General features: G+C 48.8%; 1 long non-coding RNA gene across 1 annotated transcript; it reads left to right on the forward strand.

Moving 5' to 3' along the window:
* The first annotated feature begins 2314 nt into the window (after positions 1 to 2314).
* On the forward strand, positions 2315 to 5754 carry LOC123099830 (uncharacterized). Its single transcript, XR_006448243.1, has 7 exons — positions 2315 to 2898; positions 3171 to 3258; positions 3402 to 3485; positions 3901 to 3972; positions 4068 to 4204; positions 4786 to 4850; positions 5534 to 5754. It is a non-coding gene; the product is annotated as an uncharacterized lncRNA (long non-coding RNA).
* The last annotated feature ends 6996 nt before the right edge of the window (positions 5755 to 12750 follow it).

Here is a 12750-nt window from a genome sequence, read left to right on the forward strand (position 1 = left end):
AGGACTCCGGTGAACCGGGCTGTACCAGGCTAGGCAGGACTCCGAATGTCACCGCGTGACATTTCCCAAAAGGGACAGGCACAGGAACGAAGTGAATCACATGCCGGCCAGTCAAGTCTTCCGGAGCAGTAGCGCTGGGCTAGCAGGACTCCGGTGAACCGGGCTGTAGCGGACTACTATGGCTCATGGAAGCACAAGACTACATTTCCCCATACGAGAGGCTACCAAGGATAAACAACTAGGTTGTCGGATCCCACACATACCAAGCATTTCAATCATATACACAATATGCTCGATATGTGTAAATACAACATGGCATCACAACATAACTCTACGACTCAAGTATGTATTCATTAGGCTCCGAGGAGCAAGATATTACAAACATGGGTCTCGTGACCCAACATTCAGAGCATACAAGTCAAAGCACATGCGGAAGCTTAACATGTCTGAGTACAGACATCTACAAATGAAAAAGGCTAAGAAGCCTGACTGTCTACCAAATCCTGTCGAGGGCACAAGATTGTAGCTGAGGTATCAAGCTAAACGTTGAAGTCCACACGGAACTACTAGCGAGACTGACGTCTCTCTACAAAACATAAAATAAGCAAACGTGAGTACAAATGTACCCAGCAAGACTTACATCAGAACTAACTACATATGCATCGGTATCAACAAAGGGGGTGGTGGAGTTGGACTGCAGCAAGCCATCTTGACTCAGTGGCTATCCTAAACTATGAATGCAAGTAACTCTTCTGAGGTGGCGCACACGAGTCCACATATTCACCATGTCAATACACCACTATGGATTCGCTCCCGTCTCCCTACGAGAACGCCATCCATAGCACTCACGCTTATCTTGCGCATTTTAGAGTATCCAGTTTCACTTGTCTATGAACTGTACAGGTAACCCAGAAGTCCTTTACCGCGGACACGGCTATTCGAATAGATGATGATAACCCTGCAGGGGTGTACTTCTTCACACACGCTCTCACCACTTATCGCCGTTTACACGACATGTACTCGGCAACCTTCAAGCGGAAGCCCAGCGAGGGTGGCGGCCACGGCCTACCTAAACACTCAAGTCTCTAGTCCAGGTTTATCGCCTATTCAGGTTCCATCCGCAGGGAGTCCGGCCGACGTTTCCACATACGGCCCCGAACGATGTGTACAGGGTTCCGAGACACCAAACGGGCGCCCGGCATGCCCGGCCACGTGCCTACCGCATCACAGCCCACCCCTCGGGTCAGCGCTGCGCACGGCCTCCAGCATACTACAAACACCAGAAACTACTTGCAACTCCTGGACGGAGGACAAGGGTGTTAAGAAGCCCAGAGAGTCAATTAAGGATCCCAATGTGTGGTGGTAGTTGATCATGGATCACAAACACAGAACTCAGTTCCTAAGGACGACTTCAATGAAAGAACCCACCATGTACTCCTACATGGCCTCTCATCGATACCTTTACCAAATCGTGTTCACACACTTAGCTCTCAACAGTAATACATGTTCACACACCTCCGATTCATCTCCGATGAATCAGACCTGACTCTACTCTAAGCAGTACCAGGCATGACAAACAAGCATGAATGAGTAGGCACAACAGGGCTCAAACAACTCCTACTCATGCTAGTGGGTTTCATCTATTTACTGCGGCAATGACAGGTTATGCAGAGGAAAGGGGTTCAACTACCGCAGCATGTAACAGTTGAATCGTTGTTGTCCTAATGCAGTAAAAGAGAGCAGGAGCGAGAGAGTGGGATTGTATCAGAATGAACAAGGGGGTTTTGCTTGCCAGGCACTTCTGAAGATAGTATAGTTCTTCATCGGTGTCATCGATCTCATCGTCGAAACCACGTCTCACTACTAGGAAAAGGGCTATAGACAATATGCACACTGGTGCACCACTATTATATAGCAGTGGCGCACCGTGTGCTGGTGCGCCATTAGTGTGATAGACACTAATGGCGCACCACAACTATGGTGCGCCACTACTAACAAAATTATTTTTTTCTTTTTTCCAAAAATACTAATGGCGCACCGTGTGCTACTAACAAAATTAGTGTGATAGACACTAATGACGCACCACAAACATGGTGCACCACTACTAACAAAATTAACTAGTAATGGCGCACCAGTCACCCCGTGCGCCATTGCTAACCCTTCCCCCACTAAAAATTCTTCTATCTTCCCCATCTCTCTCACCCGACCCGCCCACCCCGACCCGTACTGCGCCGCCGCTCCCCCGCTCCGACCCTCGCCCCAGCGGCGACAAGCCCTTCCGCCCCCACCATCTCCGTCCCGTTCGAGGTGAGGCCCTCGCCCGGCCGCCCTGCCCGGCCGCCCGGTCCTCCCCACCCCAAGGTCAGGGCCTCCGCCCTCAAGTTCCTCTCCCACCCCAAGGTCAGGGGCAAGCGGCTAGGGTTTCGCCCGCGTCGCCTCCCACCTCCCGTCCCCGCCCAGGCCGCCATGTTCCAGCTAGGCTCCGCCCCCGGGAAGGTCTTCTAGGCGTGGCACCGGTGGAAGATGCTCCTCTCGCTGGGCGTCGCCGGCGCCGGCTACGTGGCCTACCGCTTCTACGACGCGCACCAGAAGCAGCTCGTTCGGGTGGAGCAGCGCCGAGGAGGGGCGTGCCGCCGACGAGATCATCAAGAATCAGTGAGCACACAGACCCAAACCACCACCAGATTTGTTTTTCTTGTGTATGTATTGGTGGGTGATGCAGGGTACCCTGTGATGTGCTGCTTATAGCAATATCGTCTTAGCGCTAGCAAACTACAGTAGTTCTGTGATGCAGAGGATCTCGGATACAACCACGCTGCCATTTGCTATGCACTACCTACATTCGCGGATAATGGAGGAGCTGGATACTTTGCACCTGACCGAGAGGCTGCTGCAAGGGTAATCTTGCTTGCATTTTAGTGTCTGCATACGTTTGATAATCTTCCTTGTATCAAGCATCAAGATTTCGATGCTGGATTTCTGCCTATGTTCCTTTATGTCCCATTTTGTGGGTGCTTTTTTTTGTTGAATTTGTACCTCGGTATTTAGACTCTTAGTTATGTGTTTTGACTATTGAATATTGATAACCATAAGTAGCCTGATTGGAGTTGGGAAGAAACTCCTGTAAATATTTAGAAGGAGTTGGGTTTTCTAAATATTTCTAATTTCAGGTGGAGCGGGCTAGACGACGCTGAAGTAGTCATCTTCGTCGGTCCCGTCACTGCATATGCATACTCCTTCAATTTTTCCCTCCTACTGGTACATATTCTTCCCAAGTTCCACTCCATTGCTAATTCTGAAATTTTGTTTGCTTAATTCGAATCTGAATTTATTTTTCCTTGATTAGATTTCTAACATTGCATTCTAATTATTTCATGTTGCTGCTTGCATCACTTTTTCAGGTGTTGTGATCTGGAGAAGCTCAAGTAGTCATCTTCGTCCATCACGTCACTGCATACGCATACGCCTCTGATTTTTGACTCCTGGTACATACTCTTCCCAAGTTCCCCTTGGTGGCTAATTCTGTATTTTTTTGCTTAATTCAAATCTGAATTAATAATTCAGATTTTTTGTTTCCTTGATTGAAATATGAATTAAATTTTGCTTCATTGCTATGTAACACTGCCTTCTAATCCGAAAAATCTGACAGATGTCACAACACTCATATGCTTATAAAACACATGTTTCATAATAAATAGATGAACTACATACATGCTCTCCTTTTTATTGATTAGTTGGTTTAGCCCCCAAACTATCTTATATTATCTAAAAGAAGGCAGACATAATTAGTTTTCCTGCAATTTTTGTTAGTTCTCTGTATTGTTTTTGTTGATTTTTTATCTATTCTTCTATATCCACTCATACAGTAGCTGTACGTATGTACAATATTTTGGAATGCAGCTCAAAGGAATAGGAACATTTCCCGCAAAAAAAGGAATAGGACTGTGCTCCTCCCAAAAGACAAAAGCAAGAGTAAGTATTGCTTCTCACATCCTATAGAAAAAATAATGTCACAAATCACTTTTTCCCTTGAAATATTTACGGTAGCAAATATTCATCTAATGCAGCAATGCAGACAATAAAAATCCAGCACCAACAATGAATAGCTGGAGTAAACAAAACAAGCAAACCAAATCGTGTCGGCCCTCGAGGAAGGGTTGCAGTGTCGAGGAGCAGCAGACATGTAAATCTGACTGCAATTCATGTATGTCTCTTCCTATTTATTTGTTGTTCAACTGTGTTATTTGTTTACTACGACAGATTTGAGTAATTGTCGGTCATGTAGCTAATGTAGGCGCAGCTTCATGAACGTCTGCCAAGGTTCTTAGTGAGGGCTTCCTCTAAGATGCTTTCAGATTTTTGATTATCTAGCATATATATGCAGTGAAGATGTCTCTGAATAGGATACATGGTGTTCATGTTCTGTTAGATAATTTTATTCTTGTGTAGTTTGATTTAAAAGATGATAGGTCAGAATGACAGAATGTGATTAGTTTTGCTTTTGCTGCTGCTACACATGATTTTACTTTTGTTTTTGATTGTTTCTTCTTCAGTTTCTTAAGGCTAGAACACTACAGTGATTGATTATGCACCTGAAGGATTAATGAAACTGCTTGGACTGAATTTCTCTTTAAAATACATGGTGCTTGTTTGGGATGATTGGGCAAAAATAGTTGGGAATTGGTTTTTTATTATATGCAAAGCTTCAAGCCTTGGGGTCTTGCTGACATTAGTTGTTTCAAGTTCAGAACTTTTTCACCGCTGACTATACTCTCTCAAGTTCAGGTCACGGTGGATGGTTTGAGAGGAGGGAGGCAGAGCAGAGACAAACGGCGCATTCCGTCATGCATGTGTGTGGATTTGTATCATCCTACTACTGTATTGCTTTGTTTTACAGTAATAAATAAAGAGATGAATCAGATTTTCTTTGGTTCGTTAGCAAAATTTTACACATCAAGTATTTGATCTCAGATCTTCTATTTCGGTTTGGTATATGAGCCTTTTGCCCATAGACTAACATGTCCCTTAACCTGTCTGCTTGGTGATACTTTTTTGTATCAGCAAGTAGTTACGGATTGAACAAGCAGTTACTGATTATGCCTTATCTCAATGCATACTAACTTTCTATGAGTACCTGGTTTGCTGCAGCCCTTTTGCCCATAGACTAATATATGCACTTTCTTTTAGAATTGAGCATACCCTGCTTGTCATTAGCACTCTCGTTACAACATCTACATCTCTCTTTACACAAGATTACCTGTTTCTTACTTTCCAGTAATGATCATCCTCATCCACCCATACGTCGTCTAGACAATTATTAGAGAATTTCTTTCACAATGTAAAGCATCGGCAAAAAACATCAAAATATAGCGTACTAACTTGGCGTTGGTTTCCTTATCTACTATCCCGTACATATATAACCAATGTCTTTGAGTGACCTTTTTTTATTATCTGATATTGCATACTTCAATATCGCCTGTTGATGTGCCTTCGAATGTAAACGTCTAACTACTTTATCATCCCCAACATCCAGGGTGCGTAGACAAGACTGATGTTGCTCAAATGCGAGCATATGTGCCCATGTTGAAGGAGTTTTGCCCTCTGTCTATGACTCAAGTGTCAATGATGCCTCTCCATATTATCGCTACCATGTCTTATTTGTTTTGGTTGCTCAGCAAATGTTTTGCTGTACAAGAATTAGACGACACTGGACCTGTATAATTATGGGCTACTCATGCAGTTTATTATTTAAGTTTCGAATGATGTTATCTGTTTCTATTATGCATGCTTTCACATAAATGTTTCCATCAAACATTCCCTATGATCATATCTCCAAAACTTACAAGGATTCCCCAATGGATCCTGTACACATTCCACCAATGCTTATTCCTTTCTTTCTAATAGGATTGTAAATATTCTGTGTACCAATCTGCCCCTAAATATATTTATGTTCACTCTCACAATAGATGCCTTACTCTCGCCCCTTACACCATCGGCGCAACGGGTCATCTAGTATTATCAAAAGGTAAATGCCCTGATTATTTAGCTCTGTCAGATAAATACTCGTCGAAAGTGGGCTCCTATCAAAATTCATTTCCATTATAATCATACTCATACAATATTCACACCATGTAATTCTGGAAATATATGCTCATATCTAGTTCTGCATAAAAAGTGACAGTATTGACATGTTATAAATAGTTTGTTTTTTTTCTGTTTATTTTGTTACATTTTGCAGGGATAAAGTGAAGAAAAAGAAGAAAAGATTACTAGAAGATTAGTTTTAGGATTTTCTTTTATTTCCTTGCAATTTTCCTTTTATTGGAAACTTGTAAAGACATTGTAATATTCTTACTATAATAAAAATTATGATTCTATTTCATTTTTTGTTTTAAAATTATTTTTCCTTATAGGTTGTTTTCTGTAAATTTAGATTTTTTTGTTTTCCAAATACATTACTAGTGGCGCATTTAAGCCCTTATTAGTGGCGCACCTTCCTTTATTACTAGTGGCGCACCTATAAGGTTATTAGTGGCGCACCTGGAGGGAATACCAGTGGAGCACCGAATGGTATACTAATGGCGCACCACATGGTGCGCCATTAGTATTTAATCCTAGTGGCGTGGTACTAGTGGCGCACCAGTAGTGTGCCATTAGTAGGCAAAACTGGTGCGCCACTAGTAGGTCTTTTCCTAGTAGTGTCTACTGAGAGGGGACAAACACCGGCAACAAAAGAAAGAACACAATCAGTGCAATGCGCAATATGATACATGATCATGACATGTCAACATGCTGTGATTAGAGCTAATGCAACTAGAACAGAAGGGTTTGAGCTTATTTGAAACAAGGGTTCAAATTCAAACTCAAGTTATGAGCACCATAAAATGCATTATCATGTTTTGATCTAAACGGCAAGGTTAAGTGCTTTGTCATGCATGAAACCAGTACAGATGGATATATTGGATTTTTCTGATCATTTTTCATATATAAATTATTTCATTCTGAGTTATGGTTGAATTTCTATGAATTTTTGAAGTTTTCGATATTTTCTAGTAAATCATTTCTGATTTAATTTAAATCCCAGAAAACATTTACTGCATCAGCATGTTGTAGGTGTGATGTCACCAAGTCAACAAGGGCGGTCCAGGTCATACCTGGGCTATGGGTCCCACGTGTCAGTCTCTAAAGCTTTAATTAAAAAGGTTTAGTTTTAAACCATGGATTACCTGGGCAGTGGGGCCCATTGTCAGTGACACATGATTTAGTTAGCGGGGTGATTAACCCCTAACAGTGGTAATTAGCACTAATTATAGCCCTAAACTAATCAGTCAGAGGCTGGCCCCACATGTCATGGACACAGGGTGGGGTCCAGCCGAGGTCAAAGTGGGTCAACCCACCGGCGTTTTAGCTGCCGGCGGGGTCAACGCGGCGGAGGGCGTCGGAAACGCTCCTCCAACGACCATTTGAGCGGCGGAGCGGCTCTGCGGAACCAGTGCGCTGCGGCGCATCGAGTGGTGGCAGTGCGAGGTACTGGGGCGGCCGGAGTTGAGCGTGGCATCGACCTACGCTGAGCACGATGCACGGTAGGGGGAGGTGTTGGGGTCAACGCGGCCGGAGTTGGGGCGGCCGAAGCTCGGACAACGACGGAACCGGCGCTACGGTGCACGGTAGGGGGAGGTGTTGGTGTCTACGAGCTTTTGGAGACGTGCTGAGCACGATGGGATGCTTGGACGCGAGCGGCGCCCGCTCTAGCCACGGTGGCTTCATGAATGGCGGCGAGGAGCTCTCGGCTCTGACGTCTAGAGCAGTTAGGGAACGAGGATGAGCTCGGGGAGCAGGGGAAATACGGCGGGGCTCACCGCGGGGTCGAAGCAGAGCTCAGCAGACTCGGGGAGGCATCCGGGACGGCGTACGGTCGCCGGCGATCTCAGTGCAGAGGCAGCGGGGCCGAGCTCGATGGCGAGGCTCCACTGCTTCTGGAGATGCGTGACTCATCGAGGACGTAGAGGAGGTTGTAGCGGAGCTCCCGGACACGGCTCCAGGGCGAGGGGTGGCCCGAGAGCGCGGTGGCAGCGAGCGGTGGCGACGGGGACGTTCGGTGGTGTGTGCGAGAGGGACAGGGGAGGGAATGAGCACGGAGGGAGGAGTGAGAGGGGCCCGGGGTGGCGCGTGGCGTCGTCCAGAGGGGTCGAGGAGGCCAACCAAGCAGGAGGTGGCGCGCGCGTGTGTGCACACAGCGGGCACACGCCCTCCTGCCCACTAGTAGGAAGTTGAAGACGGTGGAGGGACAGGTGGGCTGGGTCAGCAGGAGTTGGGCCAGGTGGGCTGCACAGGTAAGTAAGGTAGGTTTCCTTCCTTTTCTATTTTTCTGTTACTTTAGGACTTTATTAAAAATGCCAGGAAATTTCCAAAAATCATGAAACTAATCATGGCTACTGTTTAGAATATATCCAACAGTAAACATTTTAGTTTCTGATTATTTGAGCATTTAAAATATTGTATAGCATTTAAATGCCCAAATGCAAATAGAGTATGATTTAATTCAGAGCCCAAATATGTCATGGAAAAATGTGCATCACCTCTGGTTACTGTTTACAGCATTTTCCATAAATGATGAACATTTTTGGAAGCCATTTGGATTTACTAAAAATATTTTAGGTGAACCTAGTGAATTCCTTTGATGCTAGGGGTTTAGGCAATCCCCAGTTCAAGTTTCTTTCAAGATTAAACATGATGCACACATGAGGCTAGCCTAGTGCATTACCAGAAGCTAGGGATGTGACAGGAACTCTCAATGAAAGCACAAATGTCGGTGTCAAAACCGGCGGATCTCGGGTAGGGGGTCCCGAACTATGCGTCTAGGATCAATGGTAATAGGAGACGGGGGACAGGATGTTTACCCAGGTTCGGGCCCTCTCTATGGAATTAATACCCTACTTCCTGCTTGATTGATCTTGATGAATATGAGGATTACAAGAGTTGATCTACCACGAGATCGTAATGGCTAAACCCTAGAAGTCTAGACTATATGACTATGGTAATGTGTGTCCTTTCCGGACTAACCCCTCCGGTTTATATAGACACCGGGGGGATCTAGGGTTTACATAGAGTCGGTTACATAAGAAGGAATCCTCAATCGCCAAGCTTGCCTTCCACGCCAAGTAGAGTCCAATCCAGACACGGGTACAGTCTTCGGCCTTCATGTCTTCACAGCCCATCAGTCCGGCCCATGGATAACAGGCCGGACGCCTGAGGACCCCTTAGTCCAGGACTCCCGCAACCACCATTATCTTCAATATCGTCATACATTTTAGGGGTCATCTATGGTTGGTAAACCGAATTAATGAGGGACTATTACCTGTGTTATCCTGCAATTCTCACAAACACATTAGTCCCTCAACGACGTTTGTCATCGATACTCCAAAACCAACTAGGGGTGGCACTAGATTCACTTACAATCTCCCCCTTTTTGGTGATTTATGACAAACTGGTTGAAGTTTTCAACAGGGATAAAGTTATGTGAAACTTAGAGTATGTGTTCATTGGCTTCATAAGTTGAAAGAGTGTCGGTGGAAGACGACACCTATGGGATCACAAGAATCCCTACTACGGTTGCCGGGGCGCGGGGTTGTGAGAAGAGCAGGATTAACAGTCAACACAAGGATCGTTTACCCAGGTTCGGGCCGCGAGGATGCGTAACACCCTAGTCCTGCTTTGGTGTGTATTTGAGAGAGTTCTTGAGCTGTCGAACTAGCTACGGTGGCTGCGTAGTTCAAAAGAGCCGAATCCCTCTCCAGTACGCCATGGGCCTCCTTTTATAGTCGAAAGGGGCTGCCAAAGTGGCACACAGGAGGTGGAAAGGTATACAGTGTCGCGAACTTATCGCCCGTGTTACAGGACAAGACGCATTTAATGCCTAGCTTAGGTGTCCCTTAGCTTTATTGGGGACGGGAACGAGGCCCGTCCCGTCTGTTGCCGCCTCGCCTTGCTTCGACACGCGCCTAGGCCAGCGATGCATGCGGCGCCATGTAGGCAGGCAGGTAGCTGAGGTGGCGCGGCGGTAGGGTCTTCATGAAGATCTGCATGCCACCAAGCAGGTGCTTGCTGAGTTGGCGTGGAGGCCACCCGTCGCCACGCAGGTGCCTGCCCATCTGGTTGAGCTAGCAGCTGCTTGCGGACGGCGGTGGAGTCTTGGTCGACGCGGGCCCGGCTGTGGCCCTGCCGACGCCCTCCGCAAGGGCCTTGCTAGGGGCCCGGCAAGGGTCTCGCCGTGGCGTTGCAGTCGTCCCCAGCAAGGCGCTTGCCGGGGGTCTTATGGATCTCCACGGCAAGGATCCCGCTGAGGGTCGCCGTCTTCTGGTTCTCATCAGATCTCACATATCTATGGTCTTGACAAAGATCTGCATGCCACCACGGAGGTGTCCCCCAAGCCCTAGTTCCAATTTAGTTGCTTGGGTTGGAAACTGTGGGCTCAAGGGTGGCTCACTCTGTTGGCGTTGGGCGCGCCGCCCCGGCAGGGCCCTTGCCGGGGCTGCCCCAGCAAGGGTCTTGCCGGGGGAGCCTGCTTCGCCCTTCTGTCCTTTGTGTTCTTGGTCCTGGCGTTGCCTTGGCCATCTTGTGCTTCGGCTTCTCTCCGGCTTCCCTCCTTTGCCCTGCTACGTGCGGCCGTGGCGCGCGGCTATGACTGCCCGTGCACAAGTAAAGGGGTCAAAAGGAGAGCCCCTACTTTTGTACACCGACAGGAGCCCCAGGGCCTGGGCCACACATAAGCGCGACACGTTGTTGGGCCAGGCCCAGAACGGTGTGCGGGCAGGCGGGGCAGATTTCCACCGCAGTAACTCTTTGTCCGCTGCGCTTCCCCATGACCCTCGTTGAACGCGCGACGTGGGGGGTCGTGCGTGACGTGTGCCATGCGTGGGGTGGTTCCCGCATGCATGCGTCACATCGTGGTAAAGAGGCGGCTCTCGCCTTTCCCATAAAAAGAGGGAGGCGTGGAGACGCGGCTCATTTACTGGGTGGACTCGGGTCACCGTCTTCAAGGCGCCCATGCCCCATGGTCATGGGGCGGGGAACGGTCACCTCGCCCGTCCCTTCAGTCCTGCTCGCTCGCCACGCGTCCTCCATGCAAGTGGTAGGTGATGGAGGCGGGAAACCAGGCTGTCGCTGATTGGGGCAGCGGGTCGGTCCTGACACCCTACGCCTCCGATGGCTGGATTGGCTGAGTGGGGCGGCCGAGTCTCGATGCCGCCCCTTTATAAGGAGGGCGAGGGAGGGCGTCATCCCACATTCCTTCAGTATCCATCCTCCTTCACCTTTGCTTCTTTCTTCCACCTGCCATGGCGAGAGGAGGCGCTGGGCCTTTGACGTTGGCGGCGAGGGTCGCTGCTCGTCAGCGCGTCCCTCCTTCCCACGAGCCCGCGGCGGTGGAGCCAGCCACGAGAGGAAAGGGAAGGGGGCGTGGCCGAGGTCGCCGCAGCGGTCGGGGGAGAGGGGATGAGGTGGCACGACGGTCGTGCCTCCGCCAGCGGTGCCTCCCGCGATGGAGGGTCACATACGGGACCAGCCCCGCGAGTTCTACATCTGGCTGCGCCGGCCACCACGTTGTCGTCTTCGTCTACATCCATAGCCTGACGGTGGGGCTCGTCCTCTACTTCAAGTTAATGGAGGGAGGCCTGCTCTCCGTCAAGGTCTTCAGAGATCTTGGAACTCGCCTGAAGTGCTGCGTGGAGAGCTCCTCCGACGATCAAGATTTCTCCTCGAGTGGGAGTGACGAGGAGGACAGCGACAACGACGACGAGGGAGTCGAGCGGCAGGATGCCGACTCCGACTGATCGCGTTGCCCCTCCCTCGGCCTCGCGCCCTGCCGAGGGCCTGCCTCGTCAGGCTCTCCATCGGCGCGTTCCCCACCGCCTCCTTTGGCGGCTGGCGTCGGAGGGCCGGAGAAGGCGAAGAAGGCGGGCGGCGGCCGTCAACTCGGAGTACGCGGGCACCGACGCCTTCGTCACGTATTGTTGAGCCGCTGCCTCATCTTCCAGCTCCTCCACCGGAACCAGGATGCTCTCTTGGTGCCTTCTGCTTCTCGCACCTCGCCTAGGCGCTCCTTTCGCCCTCCCGCTGTCTTGTTTCACCTTCTGAAGAGAGGGACAAGAAAGGGATTACGGGCACCTTATCTCTTTTTAGTTTGTAAGCCTGCGGGCACTTGTTAATTTTAAGACTTGTAATCCCCTTGCTCATGTTTTTTATTCCGTACGAACTATACCTGTATGGGACATTTTTAATGAAAAAGGGTGTTTGCCGGGTTCTTTGTGCGTGGGCGAGGCCCATGCCAAGGACGAATCCTTGTTATTTCTAAGATAAACATTGTCGCTCGGCAATAGGCCTTGCCGTTCCCCCACTTCAGCCAACCATTCTCACGCTCTCGGCGAAGGCAGGGGCGATGTAGAGTTAGGCCCCTCATTCGTTTCTCTTGCCGCCGTGACTACGACCAAGTTCCAGCCCAGGGGATAGCTCCTGGGTACGGGAAAAGGGGAGCTCGGTGGTTTTAAGAATATAAATGAGGTTTCACATGTCCCAGTTCCATATGGAAATGCATAATAGGGGGATGAAAGACTTATCTGAATCCGCAGCCCCCGGCAACCTTGGCTTGCCGTGGTTGGATCCTTGTGTCTTCAGCCCCAAGCAATCCTGGCTTGCTGGGGCCGGAGCACCGATTCGTCCTCTTTCTCCCAAGCGGCTCAGGAGAAGTGTCCA

Source organism: Triticum aestivum, chromosome 4D, assembly GCF_018294505.1.
Source record: "Triticum aestivum cultivar Chinese Spring chromosome 4D, IWGSC CS RefSeq v2.1, whole genome shotgun sequence".
In the NCBI taxonomy this organism is placed as follows: Eukaryota; Viridiplantae; Streptophyta; class Magnoliopsida; order Poales; family Poaceae; genus Triticum; species Triticum aestivum.